This window comes from Diabrotica virgifera, chromosome 7, assembly GCF_917563875.1.
Source record: "Diabrotica virgifera virgifera chromosome 7, PGI_DIABVI_V3a".
In the NCBI taxonomy this organism is placed as follows: Eukaryota; Metazoa; Arthropoda; class Insecta; order Coleoptera; family Chrysomelidae; genus Diabrotica; species Diabrotica virgifera.
Window position 1 is genome coordinate 48,005,636 of NC_065449.1, and position 18,504 is coordinate 48,024,139.

An 18,504-nucleotide genomic window follows, 5' to 3' on the forward strand; every position below is an offset into this window, starting at 1 on the left:
TTCACGAAAAATTCAAATCTTTGATCTTTAATAACTCAAAAAGTATTGATTTTATTTAATAATTAAAAGTAACAAATTTTGCTTAAAATTTGTCCCTCTATCGATTAGTGGGGTTATTTTTAATAAAATAGTTTTCACCCTCGAGAAGGGGTGGCATCCACCCCCAGGGTAAAAGCGCACGTTGGCACCATATCAGTTTTGTTTCTTGAGTTATGCTCTAACTACTCACCAATTTTCATGTAAATCGATGGAGGTTTAATAAAATAGAAGGTGAAAACCTTTAATGACTGCGTTAACTTTCCCCTTTCATCCCTTATTGCTACTCCCTGTATCCACTGAGGTGTCAGCCTGAAAGGGGTCATAATTATCAACATACAATAGACACATTTCACATGCCAAACTCCATATTACTTATGACGATGATTTCTCGCCTCTAGCTCTTAGACTATAAGTGATACTCAAGGAGGCCCTATCTTATAAGTAGAGCTTAGCTAAGCTGGAGCTTAAGATCTTTTGGTGCAATCAGGCATTAAAGTTATGGTATCTATATTTTTGTTAGTTTCTAGTAGTAGACATTCTTTCTTTAAGGCATAGTCTAAGAGTGAACCATTCAAAAATTTCTAATTTATAGCATGTGTCACTGGATACCATCCTTTATCTGCAAAGGTTTTTAAGAAATTTTCTCTCCAAATTCTCCATTGTGAATCTAGTGTATTTTTTATCAGCATTGAGGTATACCAGTCTTTAGCAGTATTTTCTAAAAACAATCTTAAAATTTCAATTTTTTCAACAACTTTTGTAATATTAAATCGGTTACATTCACTCTCATATACAGGGTGTCCCGGAAAATAGTGCGTTCCTTAAAGGTGTGGGTAGAATGCACCATCTAAAAGAAAACTTTCTTATAAATTTTTTTTCTAAAGTCATCTGTTGCCCCAAAAAATTAAAATAATGTATTTTACTAAAATTTACATTTGGCAACACGGCAGTTTTATTTATTTTGACACAGCTTAGATAAAAATATACAAATTGTAAACACAAACAGTCATATCATAATCACCTGTAACCCCAGAATAGGTACATCCTATTGTTGTGATATTGTCATGATTTCGATAGCGAGTATATCATGATATTATGTTAATTACGTTTAGTGCAAGATTTACAGCAAGGCTATTTACCTCCAAGTAAAATAAGATCTTCAGAGAACCCGAATTTCTGTGTAAAGTGTTATGTGCAGATAAAGTTTATTTTTACGAATGGTGTGTTTAACTTTCGTGGTTGACAAAAGTATGAATTTGTGGGCTGGGAATATTTTTTATAATCATCTAATTGAACCATTCGAACTTCCCAGAAGATTGAATGGAGAAATGCAGGTACTCAAATGTTTGCAACATGTTCTATCGATGCTTCTTGAAGACGTAGCTTTATTGTAATAAAAAATTTTTATGTAAGTTAAAACACTATACAAACCTTATTTATTAGATATTTAATAAACACAAATATTATGCTGTTTTTCTATTACTGTTATCAGTATTTTATCAATGTATATTATGCCTATGATCGATGATTCATGATAGTTGAGTTACAGTAAAATTATTTTAGCACAGAAGGAACGCAGCGCTGCCGGCTGTATTTGTTTTTCTGTGGACATTAATCAAATGCATTAAAATTAATAAATTATTTTTTTGAAAACGGTTGACTTAACAAAAAAAAAATTATTAGACTTTTTTGCTCTAAATGGTGCACTTAGCCCATACCTTGAAGGAACGCACTATTTTCCGGGACACCCTGTATTGATAGCCACTGATTTACATTTACATTATTACCATTAAATCTATCAACTATGAACTTTTCGGAAATTTTATTTATGTTTGGATTTGTTTGCATTTGATTTTCTTCTTCATTTTTGGATAATTTTTCCAAAATCTGTATTAAATCTTCATGAGAAGTGTGTGGAGATGTGTATTGTTGAACTTCTTCTAAAAGATAATCTTCTATTGCCATATTTCCACTCTCATCTTTGTAGATGTTTAAAGTACTTTGATTTAAATTAAACCATACATTTCGTGTTTGACCACGTTTTTTTAGTGTTGTTGAAACTCTTTTATATTCAGGTAGATTGGCAAGTTTTGTGTGATATTTTATTGGCCATAGGTGATTTGGAATGTAAAATTTTTCTTTTTGTTCATTTGTTATTGATTTAACTGCTACAATATTGGATTTTTGATCTTCTGCTGCAACAACTTCAAACTCAAATCTTAGTCTCTCCATAGCAATTAATAATTAACTAATAAACGGATTTATTCTTCAGTTATATTTAAATATTGATTGTATATTCAGGTACTTCTTGCACAAACGTGACAATTGTTGATTTATAATGTTCCTTGTTGCATCAAAACAAAAGTTGATTGTCTAAAAATAGAGTTTATAATTAGTTACAAAATTATATGCTAACAAATTATACAAACCTAAAAATAGAGAATCAACAATTAAAAGTTTATGCTTTCAAAAATCTAACAATATTATTATTTTATCTATCTAATAATTATATATTATTATTTTATCTAAATTGTACAAATTATTTTATCTATCTGACAATAGCTAAATTAAAACAGAGTGACAAATATCAAATTCATTAAATAAGTGCGTCACTTGAAAACAAGCTGCTGGTTGCGTTCCGTATCTAATGTAATATCAAGCATTCACAAAGCTTACATAATATCTAAAATATTTATTCACAATAATCCACAAAATATCCACAAAAATCCAATACATACGCAATAAAGGAACATTGGTAATGAGTAAGCGTGTTAATGGGCATTTAATGATTTTAATCTTTCCCTAATACCTGGAAATTATTATAATACCTAATTATCATAATGAGGGAAAATTAAAACCGTTCTTTTTCTTATTATTTTAAAAGTTCAAAGACAGTTTAGATTTGTAATAAATACTTTTTCAGCATAAATTAATGTACTATTATATACGTGACATATCACATAATTTGTCCTAATTCAAGAGTCTTTCTTATGTCTATATTTTGTATTATTTTGAATAAATATTTTAGGTATATAATTTTCTTTTCGTACTTCCGGGCCTAAAGTGACAACTTCACTCCCTTGTGACAGGTACTAAAGTGTCACATTTAATCCCTCCGGGATTAAATATTGACGAAACTCCCGGAACGATTAAATCACAAACAAACGAATTTAAGGGATATTTTATTGAAAAATATAATTAATTAGAATGGTAATTAACGTTAATATTCAAATTAATATTGTGACAGTTCGTCATATTGACCAGTCTTTCCTGGGTTAATGCAGCAGGTAACTGACGAGTAACAGATAGGTCCTTTTCATATTGAACTGGTGTTTGTTTCGAAGATCCTGCGGAAACAGGAAGCGAGAATGAGGACTGTGGCATAACTATAGTGGACGAATCGGCGACTTGACCAAATATTTTATCTGAAATTTTTTGTTTATTTTTAATAGACGATTCAATATATCCCTCGGCCACGTTGGAGGATTTCCATCCTCCATGTCTCTTCAGCACGTCTATTGTTGCTCCCGAATCAGCTAACAAAGACGCAGATGTGCGTCTAAAACAATGTCCCGTATAAGACGTCGCATTTTCTAATTTCAAGAAAGCTGCTATTTGCCGTGGAATTGTACCAAACATGTTTTTTCCTACTACTCGCGTAGTACATTCTTTGTTGATGTATTGAACAAAAAATTTTGAATGAGTTGTCCCTGTCTTTCGCAATGCCACATATTTCCGAAATATCGCCACAAAACTGATGGCACTGTTTTCTGAATTTTTGATCACAAAATTTCGGTCAATTTTATTTTTGGTGTTTCTAATCGCAATTAGGAAGGAATCGCCCAAATCTCTCACATCGTCGATTTCTAAATCAACCAACTCTTTTCCACGACAAGCTCCCGCAACGCCCAAAATAAGTGCAACCTACAAAAAAATTGATTTCTTAAAATTTCTGAATATAAACAAATTTCCAAATTTACCTTAAGCATTAAATATTTATCATCCGGAGCCTCCCGTAAGAACTGATCTACCTGCTCAGACGTGAGAATTCTTGACTTCTTTGGCTTAAATCCCTCATTTCTTCTCTTCAAAAAAGCTAATAATTTTGGAAATTTACTTATATCAATATCTTCTCTAATGTTAATAACCGATTTCAGCATTGAGTAATGTGCCCAGAGAGTTGAGGCACAAACCGCTTTTGATTTATCATCGAAGTAGACTAACAGCGCATTTTCAGTAGGTTGTCTCACATTTTTTAAGCGGCACCACTTTTTAAAAGCATCGTACTGCTGCTCGTATAGTTTTCTAGATTTCGGTGGTAACAATTCTTCACCTACTTCGGCTGCTCTTTTATCAATATCAGATACACCTTCTTCACTCATGATACCAATAATTATCAATAACAATGTTTCTTTACAATGACACTAGTAATGACAATGTTTCTAAATTATAACTGTCACAACGCAATGTTACTATGGTAACTTATTTTAAAGACAGTTTATTAAATGAGTTGAAGAGAGAAAAAACTGATTGAAATTATTGAAATAATTAATAAAATCATACCGGAAGTACGAAAAGTATCGTATATACCTTGCGACTGAAGTACATTTAATCCTTCAGGTAAATTATGGCCCTCCCTGCGGTCGGGCCATAAACTTTACCTTCAGGATTAAATGTACTACTTCAGTCCCGCGGTATATAATGTACTATTTTTATTCGAGCAATTTGTATTTCGAGCAATTTTTACGTCCTGAAACTGTCACGTCAGTCGTTAAGGGTTACCATGTTAAAGTCGTTGTTTGTCACCCTTGACTATTTTATTACAAGTCACATTAACATGCCAACTCAAAATTGCCAGTAAACTCAAAACAAAGTAGAAGAATAAGATTGTGTAATGGTCGGCAGTTGCCCCCGAGAGCAAAAGTTTGTGTCTTTGTTGAATTTGTCACATGCCAACTCAAAATTGCCAGTAAACTAAAAAAGAAATAGAAGAATAAGATTGTGTAGTAGTCAGCAGTTGCCGCCGAGAGAAAAAAGTTTAATGTCGTTGAAAAAAAAGTTAAGTTGTTGTATTTGTCCCATGCCAACTCAAAATTTCTACTAAATCAAAGAAGAAAAAGAAGATTGTGTATTGATAGACAGTAGTTGCCCCCTTAGACAAGGAAAGAGAGGTTGCCCCTAGCGTGAAATTTTTTTATCTTGTCATGTTTGTCCCACACCAAACAAAATTGCTAGTTAACTAAAGAAGAAGAAGATGAAGAAGAAGAAGTAAATTGTAGAACGTACTAACTCCAAATTGTAAGTGAATAAGGGATTTTCCCCTTGTTCCGAGACGATGAGCTGGCCAAATACCCAAGTAGGTGGAGGCCAATAAGCTGAAGAAGAAGAAGAAGAAGAACAGTGTCCACTTTCAAGTACTTATTGAGATCACTATTCAAAATATGTGTGTGTGTTTATGTTTTATTGGCACTGGTTTAAGCAACCAACTGGCCAGTCAATGTGTTTTGAATTCTCTCTTTTACAAAATATATGCTTAGTATCTAAATTTAAAACTATTAGTACTACTGTTTTTTTTTACTCTGTTTTTTTTATTATTTTTTTTATTATATTTTTTAACATTTTTTTTTATTACATTTTTTATTTTTTTTTTATTTTTTTTTTTATTTTTTTTTTTAGTTTTTTTTTTTTAGTTTTTTTTTTTTTTTTTTCATGGGAGAGAGTAATTATTATTGATAGACGCATACGTGAAGAAACCAAAATATCTGATAATCAATTTGGATTTATGCAGGGCAGATGAACAACAGATGAAATTTTTTATTATAGGGCAATTGATGGAAAAATACAGGAATCTAGAAACAAACGCTCTCTCAATCAGCAAAGTGCTTATCATATGGGAGTCTTGGGTACAAATATATAGAAACAAACGCTCGTATAGTATTCACTGATTTTGAGAAAGCATATGATAGAGTTCCTTGAGAGATTCTGTCGTGGGCACTTAGTAAGAAAAGATACCCTGGTGAATATGTAAATATTGTGAGAGATATGTATGAGGGTGTAACGACTAGTGTTAGGACAGGTGTGGGAGAGACCGATAAATTTCATGTGAAACTAGGATTGTATCATGGCTCGGTGCTTAGTCCTCTAAAACAGAGTATTTGGAATGTTCCTTTAAAGATGGAGATACTGAAAATAAAATGGTATCTTTGGATGGTAAAACGATTGTGAAAACAATAGTTTTAAGTATAGTCGGTTCGCTAAACTCAGACACAACTAGCTAGTAATTTTAGTTGATATTTTTTTGTTTTTGGCTAATTTTACCAAAACTGGCAAAATTATTTAGTAGTTATTACCTATTTAGTAATTATTTTCTTGCCAATTTTAGTAAATTGGCAAAATTGCTTACTAGAATCATTAGCCAGTTGTGTCTGAGTTTAGCGAACCGACTATACCTAGGATCGGTATTACGGAGTAATGAATAAATAGATGCAGATGCATGCATTATAATTAGGGCTGGGTGGATGAAGTGTAAGGAAGCGAGTGTGATGTGTGACAGAAAAATTTCAATGAAGCTAAAGGAAAAACTCTATATAACAGCCATAAGATTGGCTATGATGTACGGAACTGAATGTTAGGCAGTGAAAAAGAATGAGGAACAACAAATACACGTGGCTGAAATGAATATGCTTAGACGGGTCAGTGGAGTGACAAAGGATAAAATTTAAAATGAGTATATTAGAAAAAGTTTAGGTGTGGCACCAATTGATGCCAAAATGAGAGAGCATAGGTTAAGATGGTTTGGTCATGTTCAACGTCGAGACGTTAATCACCCAATATAAAGAATTGCTGAAGTGTAGATTCCTGAAAAGAATAGAAGAGGAAGACCAAAGAAGACCTGGGGGAGACGATTAGGCAGGAGAGGTTGATAAAGGGGATTAATATTGATATGACCCAAGATAGAATTTTTGTGGAGAAATACAATTAGGGAAGCCGACTCATCATAGGAATAAAGCTAAGAGAATGATGAATTAACCGTCTTCGTTATAAATAAAGATGAAAAATATAAACAGAAAACACACATTTTGAAAATAATACCCTATCTATCTCAAACAATAAAAATAACGACTTACATTGTATCTACTTAAAAATAAAATTTATTAGTTCCTTTCAAACAAAATATTACCAAAGCTTTTTCGTAATTTGTGCAATTGCTTGTGAATCTCTAAATTACCCAATGTCTTTTTCCGATGCATAAACTTGAGATCGATACCTTTTTAATTTAAATTCACTCTCAGTGGAAGAGCGGCCCTTTCGACAAGCTACTTTGGAAATCGGCCTTCGACGAACCTTTTGGAAACAGAATTGCTGTCTCATCGCCAGCAAATGATTAAACAATTCGTTCCAAAATCAACTACAGCTCTTAAAACAACATTCGTAATTGGATGGTGTTGGAGTATAAAGTAGGATAAATCATTTTTTTTTGGAACGCATGTTTTTTGGTAGGGATGGCGGTTGTTGACAAAACTTGTTATAAAGGTTTTTTTACTTGCGGTTTAACTTGGCGGTTATAACCGGTCAAAAAACCGGTTATTCCGAGAACGGTGTTTAGTTTTTTTAACCAATAGCCAATACCCAACAGGTTAGAATGTTACATTTAACTTGTACTTTAGTTTGCGATACTCCATTCGAACACTGCCTATATTACACAGTGGGATTGGGAAGGAGGAACTGGAAGCTAGAACTAGCCAATTGGGATAGGAAATATAATTCAATCATCAGTGTTGTAAAATCTGCTTCGGTCTCGGCCAGACTAAAATTTTTCCTGAGTGAGCGAAAAGAAAATATTTCCCAAATTTTTCTCTGAATTAATTATTTTTCTCCAGAGGTAACTTATCTAGTTTTTTACCGGTTGTTACTTCTAAAGGGAAAAATCAGTTCTAAATTGTTGGTCCAAATTATACTAAAATATGGATATATCTTAGTAATATTAAATTTTAGTTGCCTGTCACCTCTTGTAACATGAGTCATATGTTGCCCTAGGGGGCCGTAGCCATAGGAATTATATCCATCCTTTGAATTTTGACATGTTTGCATTTATACGAGACTTTTAATCTGTTTTTGAAAGGCTTTGACCTTTGTATTTTTTGGTTGGCTCACCATGTTCTTGTAACACTGATCATACTCTTGTTATAGAGCTAAAACGTTTTGTTTCTATATTTGTAGCCCTATAGGGGCTTCTTAAAATAATATACCTTTTACCAAGAAAAAAATTATTTATTAAATTTTTATTAAATCCTTTGACTTGGTTTTTCAATTTCGCACTCCTAATAGTCGCAAGTCGTCTTCCACCTAGTCCTTAAATCGTACTCTGGGCCTGCTCCTTCTCCTCAAATGACATTAGAATCCGTTTATTATATTCATCCACGATCATCTCTAGAAATTAAAATTGAATTATTGGTAATTATATGCCTTTGTTCTGCAATACTAGCTGGCTTAGTTTTATAAATTTTACTTTTAAAGTATCGTCAATAAAAATAATCTTTAGGATACAAATCGGGTCAACGAGGAGGTCATTAAATAATACCTAATCTACCAATCTACCGTCTGAGAAATGCCTGATTTAAATTATGCCGAACATTTACAGAAGTATGAGCTGAAGCTTGTCTGTCTGTTGAAAAAGCTCCGTCTTGTTGAAACGATATTTCATTAAAATTTCCACATTTATTATACTAGTAATTACTTGTATAGATTAGAAGGAGGAATCTGTTAATAAATTAGAAGAAGTACAGCCAAATGTTGATATTAATAATTATTTATTAAAAATATTCATTGGTTATAATTTGTCTTAATTTGCCAGTAGTATCATTCCTTAAAATCAAACCGTCTTTATCAAATTCGTAATATTAAAATTAGATCCACACCATTCATTTCATTTAGTGCCTCAGTGAATGAAACGAGACTTACGTTTTAAAGTGAAAAATTGCTGCCACGCTTAACTTCATTATGTGGAATGCTTCGTTCAAATAGGAAGGTCAATTTAAAAATTTGCTTTTGTGACAATGAACTAAATTTTAAATATTTGACTAAAATGTGATTTGTTTTGTGTGATCTCTTCCAAAAATTTTAGTTGCTTTTTACCAGGTAATTATTTTATTTTTATATTTATATTTGCTAAGAATATTTATCTATATTTTTCGATAAATTACACTTAATATTATTTAATACAAAGATTTGGGTTAGACTATAGGTTGCAGTTGCTTAAGAGGTTCCTAAATATGAATCAAGATCTTGCTATGTACTTCAATTTCTAATCTTAGTCTCTGTGCAATTGTCAGTAGTAATTGCACAAGAGCTCTAAAATTATTGAATTTTTCCCGAGTGTCACTTTGGCAGTTTTAATTTCACGAGCCGAAGGCGAGTGAAATTATGTCAAAGTGTCACGAGGGCAAAAATTCTATATTAATTTTAGAGTTCGAGTGCAATTTGTTGCGATTATTTCATGAATAAAACTGTTCAAAACCAAAATTTTATTGTAATTTATATATTCGCACCTTTAATAAGAAAGCGAAATAACTCAAAATTCATGGTTTTCGAGATTTAATCATAAAGTGAAATAACTAGACGAGAAGAACCTGTTCCGTTTAACAGCCAGGTTAAAATGATGAAAATGAGAAAGATAAGTGATTTTCCCGCTCTTTTTTACTAACGCCTTTGCACAAACCGGTACTCGTAAAGTGGTGGAATTCAGTTATACTCCGGCTGTGTTTGGAGGTAAGATATCCGGTATTTTCAAAGAAAGTGATACAATACGAAATAATTCTGTGTTTTACTAACGAGTAAGTATATTATTTGCTATCGCTTTTTAGAGAAGTGTATTCTTTCAGATTTATTTCACTTTATTAGAAAACTAGTTGAAGATTTGTTAGTTCATTTATGAGTTAGTTCATTTTAGTAGAAATTATTTCTTATTACGTGCCGTATTATTTCAACTTTATGCAGTTTCTAATTAAAAATTTAAAAAATTACTAAAGTACAATAAGTATTATTTCAATATTCTGCTATTATTTTATTAGATAGGTAGTTAGAAACCTTCACGTTTTTGACTTGTTTTACTTTATTATAAAATCAACAATAATTATTGTAATAGTAATATTTTTAATATGCAATGGTTTGATGTTCGCATTGATACTTATGTACTTATTTTTTGATAATCCAATTTAATTAGATTCTTGTTGACTATCAGCTTCTTGTATAACTAACCGGTATAATATTTATACTCTTTTTTTAGAGTTGCGTCTTCTAGTCTAGAGCACAAAAATACTTGGATTAGTAGCGAAAAATTCCTCATTGAATAATAATTCCATCAATGAAAAACCCGTTAATAATAAATGTGAAACTACGGAAGAAGTAAGTTTCAATTTGTGTTTCTTTAATATATGTATAAATACACATTTTTTTATTATAAACTAATGCTTTTACTTGTTTCTATCAAACAGTAGTAGTATCTTACATAATAATAGTAAACTTACGTATCTATGTCAAAAAATAAAAAAAAAAACTATCCCCGCTCGTTGTCTGAAAGAGCCATGTACCGAAAAGGGCAGACTTAAGTCCTCTGAGAATATCAATACAGCAAACAGATATGGTATTTTTTGCAAGTTCTGGGAATTGGGCAGTTTGCTAAAGCAAAGAGCATACATACATTTTTGTATGGATGATATTCAACCTAAGTACAGGTACACAAACGCTGAGAATCCTAGGCGCTGCAACCAGGCTTTCCATTTTGTTATAAATGATGTCAAAATTAGAGATGTCAAACATTTTTTAAATCAACTTTAGATATTTCTGACCGCATGATTTTTACAATACAGACCAAGATTGATGCAAATGGTTTTGCACTGGATGATTTAAGAGAAAAACATGGCAAGCACAGAAAAAATGATCCCGAACTGATAACCGACATCAAGGGGCATATTAATTCTATACCAAGGGTTGACTCACTGCCTACGCGCTGCTACTTCAAGAGAATACATAGAAGGCAGCAAAACCATTAAAGATTTATACAATGATTTTAAATTAGAACAAGAGCGGAACAATAAATAAATTGGTACATATATTACCTATTATAAAATATTTACGACTGAATTTAATATCGGTTTCTTCCAACCAAATAAAAAAGATCAATGCGATCTGTGTAATACCTAGAACAATTAAAATGTTAATGAAAATAAAGACCTGGAGCAAAAATATAAATCAAATTTAAAAAAAAACTGGAGAAGGGCTGAGAAATTAAATGACCGAAACAAAGTCAGCCTAAAATTAAAGGGTAGCTAGTTGTGCTGCAATGGCATACAGGTCAGTCTTCTTCATTTTATTATAAATCAAAACTGAACTGTTACAATTTAACGGTGTCGGAACTGACGGAAAAAATCTAAGCAGGCATATAAAAATGTACACTGTTATTTTTTATCTAAATGTGATGCAAAACGAGGCTCCATAGAAATCGGTTCTTGCATATGGGCCTATTTTAAAAATATAAGTGAAGAGGGCGATGGTGAAAAAGAAGTCATATTCTATTCAGACAATTGCTGTGGCCAAAACAAGAATAAGTATATAACTCAGCTGTATTTATTCGCTGTGCACACGTTAAAAATTAAGAGAATGACACATAAATTTTTAATAAGGGGCCACAGTCAGAACGGAGCCGATAGTGGGCACAGTCTTATTGAGAAAGAAGTTAAAAAGAGCTTGAAATCTGGATCTATTTACACTCCAGACCAATATGTAACTTTAACAAGGAATGTTAGAAAATCGAACCCACCTTTAATTGTGCACGAGATGAATTACTGATCATTTTATGATTTAAAAGGTTTGCAAAAATAATTGGGGTATAACTTTACGATTAATACTGAGGGAGAAAATGTTAACTGAAACGAAATCAAAGCAATACAAATGAACAAAGATAATCCTACATATTTTTTTATAAGATATCATACAATAATGAGACTTATAAACAGGTAGATATAAGGAACAAACGAAAAAAAAATAGGATCAATAACGGAAATAGCACTCAAACCCGCCTATACAAAAAAACAAAAATTGAGTACAAACAAACGGAAAGATTTGCAAGCATTGCTATCTAAAGGATTGGTTCCTTCTTTTTACTCCCAATTTTATAATTCAATAATTTAATCGTTTTTTTAATTCATAGTTCTAAGATAAACGTTGTGCCATATTTGAAAGTAGCCACACAAGTTTCTTGAAACAATCTATTTTATATTTTCGGTTTATTTTTTAAAATGTATTAACATCTTTTCATTGTATTATTACAGTGTTACTTATGTTTTAGTTTAATTTTGTAAACAGGCAATTTTGTTAATAAAGATAAATAAACGAATAATCAGTATTTTATTATAAAGAAAACGAAAATTCATTTTGTGTTTAAGAAAATATAGAAACAACTAGGATTAATTCAGTGTTAAGTTTTTTTACATCAAAACTGCAACAAACCTAATTGTTTATTTTACATGACAGTTCATTTAGCAATAAAAGAGCATCATGTAGAATTATTTCATCGGCGCAGAATATATGTTTAATCATAAAGTGAAATAACTATAAACTATCAAAAGAACAACACATTTGCACCCTTAACAATAGACGAGAGGATTAGCATTTTCTAAAATCTAAGAGCTTACTAATTAAACTCTCCACACCAACCTTTAGAATTCCTCTAACCCGTATGATTTTTGTGAAATGAATTTTTAACCTCTACTGTGCAAAACTTAAAAACTTTGACTGCAAATTCCCACAAACTGTGTTTTTTTGAGTTATTTCTTTTTTTTTATTAAGTACCAATTAGTGAAATTAAACACACAGTTGTTATAAATATGTATTTGACGGTTGAAAGTCATCACTTTTATAATGTTTAAAACATTTGTCATTAATGTCACTGAATGTATTTTTTCGTAGCAACGAAGAGCATCTGACGTAATATGCTTAACGACGGGAGATTATCAAAAATTATCACCTTAATTTGCATGTCTGTAGCTTTCTATTGGTCAGAATCTCCTATGAATGAAATAATCACGCTTATTATTTAGTGTGTATTCCAGATATTTGAATCGATGTACTCTTTCTATTATGTATATACGCTGTGAGCTCGTACGTAGAGGGGATATTTACAAATTCGCGAACGCCAGTAGTGACAAGTTTGTAAACGTTTACCGGAAATTTGACATAAATGTCAAAGCGATTAATTTAAAATTAAAATTAAAAACATTAATTATAAACAATATTAGTTGGTCAAAGCTGTGGTATATATTTTTACCTTAAATATACTTACGTTTTAAATACTGAATTTAAGTTTTTTTAATGTTCCGTAATATCTAATTATAAATAATCCATTATAATCTTAGCGCCATCTACACGATTATTTTCAAAGTATCCGAAGTAAGAAATTGATATTTTATCAATAGAACGTCAAAATGATTAGAAAAATCTTAAAAAAATCGATTACAATTTAATTACTTTTTTGCGTTGTAAATATTAAGCGATAACAATTAAATAATAAATTTAAAAATTACCAGTAAAAGTTGAATTAGTAACCGCTAGGAGCGACACCAGCGAAGCTCAGAGCGTATAGTTCGGATTCAATAAGCAAATCGATGTTTTGAACGGTTTTTTTAACTAACCATCATCGGTTTAGTTTTTGTTCTGTTGATGTTAGTCGAAATTGGTTGCCTGTAGTAGTAACTCTATTATGTACGTATATTTCATGCACCAAGGTTGATCTGAATCAGATAGAAAATGTTATGCTTTAATTAATTTGGACGACACTTTTAAAAAAGGTTTAATAACATTTTTTATACCAATATACAAATTGAAGTTTTTACTTCTATATTAATTTTATATAGGTAGATGATATATGAACATCATCTACAAATTTTTGATAGCGACCAGTATTACTATCAAAGATTACTAATTCTTGATGCCTTTATTGTATTTTTCCAGTGCCTCTAGAATATTTGTTCCTTTATAAAATATGTTGAAAATTAATGTCGAAAGGATGCAGTCCTGTTTAATCCCGTTAGAATTAATTATACACGGTAGCGAGAAAATATCGAAACACGGTAATTTCTCGGAAACCGCTGGAAGGATTTTTATAGGTTTGGTGGTTAAGGGTATTCTAATACGGCCGATGTTATAGTGGTAATTACATTGTTGTCAAATCTTCCGTTTTTCTGGAAATCTAATGAACTTTTAATTTTAAATGGAACACTATATTTTTTTGCGTTTTGAAGTGCCTAAGAAATACTGATTATTTTTCATGTTAGATTTCCTCTACATAAATGCCATAATTTCGGAGTTATTGCTACATTTATTAAAAAAAATTTAAACAAATTGTAAAAATCATTTTTTTTGTGACCCAGTCATTTGGAATAATTTTTTTAATCCCATCATTGGGAACAAAAAAGCTCATTTAATCATTTCCGAGGTATAAACAATTTAAAATTGAAAAAAATCGAGAAATTACGATTTTATAGGTTTAAAAACACAGTAGAAAATATTATTTTTGAAACTTCGAAGTATCTAAAGTCAAGTGAAAACCTTATTGTATCACCTACCTATAAATGATTTGGTCTTATTTAATTTTAAAATATTTTGTTTCAGTTGGTAATGCAGCCCGATCGCCCGTCCTCTCACATGCGCTTCATTAACAATAAAAATAACAATGTTTTACAATAAAACGTGCCAAAAATTCTTATAAGAATCTCATAGAAGAAGGTTTGACCTTAAATTTAAGTACTTCGTAATTTTAAAAATTGATTTTTTTACTTGTGTTTTTGAACCTTAAAAATCGTAATTTTTCGATTTTTTTCAATTTTTAATTGTTTATAACTCGGAAATGATTATGAAAAAACAAAAGATGTAGATCTTTGAAACACACTCAGTGATCAAAAGATCCACAGGTACTGGTTTAACGACCACTCGTACGAAATCAAACAAATGAAATAGAGAATGTGGAAAAATCCCCTTACGAATAATTCACATATCCACCATTTCGGGCTGGGAAAATTTTTTTGAATAGAATCAAAGACCCAAACACCAGTTCTTAGAAATGTGTTTCGCCCTCTTCAACCTCCCTGGGCTCGTCGGTAAAGATGAGAGGTTGAATATCTTTAGACACATTCCAATCAAAAAACAACATCCGAGTCCTAGACATAGCAGGAGCGTAAATCTACGCCCAACCTGAAAATGTCAGTCTCAAGTTTTAATTCCCTAATTACTTTAGAGTAAGTAAGATAATGTTTATGAAAAAACAAAAGATGTAGATCTTTGAAACACACTCAGTGATCAAAAGATCCACAGGTACTGGTTTAACGACCACTCGTACGAAATCAAACAAATGAAATAGAGAATGTGGAAAAATCCCCTTACGAATAATTCACACATCCACCATTTCGGGCTGGGAAAAATTTTTTGAATAGAATCAAAGACCCAAACACCAGTTCTTAGAAATGTGTTTCGCCCTCTTCAACCTCCCTGGGCTCGTCGGTAAAGATGAGAGGTTGAATATCTTTAGACACATTCCAATCAAAAAACAACATCCGAGTCCTAGACATAGCAGGAGCGTAAATCTACGCCCAACCTGAAAATGTCAGTCTCAAGTTTTAATTCCCTAATTACTTTAGAGTAAGTAAGATAATGTTTATGAAAAAACAAAAGATGTAGATCTTTGAAACACACTCAGTGATCAAAAGATCCACAGGTACTGGTTTAACGACCACTCGTACGAAATCAAACAAATGAAATAGAGAATGTGGAAAAATCCCCTTACGAATAATTCACACATCCACCATTTCGGTGTCTAAAGATATTCAACCTCTCATCTTTACCGACGAGCCCAGGGAGGTTGAAGAGGGCGAAACACATTTCTAAGAACTGGTGTTTGGGTCTTTGATTCTATTCAAAAAAAATTTCCCAGCCCGAAATGGTGGATGTGTGAATTATTCGTAAGGGGATTTTTCCACATTCTCTATTTCATTTGTTTGATTTCGTACGAGTGGTCGTTAAACCAGTACCTGTGGATCTTTTGATCACTGAGTGTGTTTCAAAGATCTACATCTTTTGTTTTTTCATAAACATTATCTTACTTACTCTAAAGTAATTAGGGAATTAAAACTTGAGACTGACATTTTCAGGTTGGGCGTAGATTTACGCTCCTGCTATGTCTAGGACTCGGATGTTGTTTTTTGATTGGAATGTGTCTAAAGATATTCAACCTCTCATCTTTACCGACGAGCCCAGGGAGGTTGAAGAGGGCGAAACACATTTCTAAGAACTGGTGTTTGGGTCTTTGATTCTATTCAAAAAATTTTTCCCAGCCCGAAATGGTGGATGTGTGAATTATTCGTAAGGGGATTTTTCCACATTCTCTATTTCATTTGTTTGATTTCGGAAATGATTAACTTAAGGAAAATTAAAATATACCTTTTTTGTTCCTAATGATCCAAAAAACCTAAAATAATATCTGTGCTCTGTGCGTAAAGCGAGTTAAGTCCAAAAATGGTCGAAATTAGAAAATACACTATGTGTATGTTAGAATTTGATATCTACAGGTGTGTATAATTTGTCAAGTCCAATTCAATTTCTAAACTGAGATATTAATGAAAAACAATATGTGTAAAGCGTGTTAAGTCCTGAAATTAGACGCATGATTATTTAAGAAACAGGAAGACTCAGTGTGTTAAGTACCACAATTTTGGGACTTAACACACTGTACACTAATGAGTTATTAAGTGCGCCACGGGACGAAGTGCGCCACGGGACGTTGCAAACTTTAAACGCGTTTATCTCAAAACGGTGTTTTAGGACTAAACTCTCTTTACGCACACTGCCGTGCTAGGCCCAAAGGCGGTAACTAACATTTGAGAAAATGGTGGCAAAATCGATTTCAAAATTGAATGCTAAAATTTGGGCCCGTTAGGGATTTATGGACTAGCTAATAGTTTTTATGCATGGATATATGCCCCAGTTTATTAAGGGAACCGTTAATTATATTTTAAAACAAAGTTTTATATAAAAAGAGGTAGATACCGCTAAAACGTTTTATCAAAACTTACTATAAAACTAAGCCTATTAGCAGTATGTGGTTTACAGTTGTGATTGATATGAAATAGAAAGGTTTTCTGTGTATTCCAGTTTATTAAATTGAAAGAATTAAAGTACTATTAAATGTTATTATTTTGTTGAGCCACAATAGTAGATAACCAAAGTTACTACGACTACAGAGATAGGGAAATCAATGTGTTAGAGAGAGAAGTACCTTTCCAATGAGTAAGAGTGAGATAGATGCTGACGTCACAAGGAATCTTCCATAATGGAATCTACCATAGTTATTTTCCGCTAGATGGCGCCACCAATTCGCCATTTTTATTCCAATCCGCCATTTTTATTCCCATTCACCATTTTTATTCCAATTCGTCATTTTTATTCCAATTTGCCTTGACACAGTCATTACGTCGAAGAAATCTACCATAGTTTAGCTATTATCCGCTAGTTGGCGCTATTTTTAAATTAAAATAGTAAATAAATTAAAAATAAAACAATTTTCCGTTCTGTGCTAGTCGCCACGCTCTTCTTCTTTTTGTCAACTGTCTATTCTTCTTCTTTTACATAATATGTTATTTAAGCCAGTCACGTGCAGAAATCTAAGCTCTACGTGTTGCATACTATATTTTATCTACGACCGATAATTTAGTATATTTAAGCGATGGTGACATCTCGTTAGCATTGGTCTGATTATAGATTGTCATACGTTAAAGGTGTGGGGAGTATCGAATATGTTATTTAATCCATAAACTAACCGTTACGAGTTGCATACTATATTTTATCTACGACCATAAAATAATGTGTTATTTAAACCAGTCACGTGAAGAAATCTAAGCTTTACGAGTTGCATACTATATTTTATCTACAACCGTAACATAATTTAGTATGTTTAAACGATGGTCTGATTGGAGATTGTGATACGTTAAAGGTGTGGGGAGTATCGATTATGTTATTTAATCAATAAACTAACCGTTACGAGCTGCATACTATATTTTATCTACGACCATAAAATAATATGGTATTTAAACCAGTCACGTGCAGAAATCTAAGCTTTACGAGTTGCATACTATATTTTATCTACGACCGTAACATAATTTATGTTTAAGTGATGTGAATTATATGTTTAAGTGATGGTGTAATAGAAAAATTAAACATCATGTCATAAAGGCATTAGATATGAATCTTTACTAATACAATAAACATAACATCATGCCATAAAGACATTAGATACAAATGATTTAACCACCAGACACAGAAAAATCAAATAGAGCAGAATGTTAAAAAGGAGTTCTGTATCTTCGGTCCTCTTGGTGCAATAGGGACATACGAATTCTCAAATGATACGATTTAACCAAT

General features: G+C 31.8%; 1 protein-coding gene across 1 annotated transcript in view; it reads left to right on the forward strand.

The window, feature by feature from the left end:
* Nucleotides 1–9,059: 9,059 nt before the first annotated feature.
* Nucleotides 9,060–18,504, forward strand: part of LOC114327843 (retinaldehyde-binding protein 1-like) — a 230,194-nt gene continuing 220,749 nt past the window's right edge. Inside the window, exon 1 of the mRNA XM_050657309.1 lies at nt 9,060–9,177. The gene's annotated coding sequence lies outside the window, so the exon portion shown is untranslated. The remainder of the gene's footprint in view (nt 9,178–18,504) is intronic.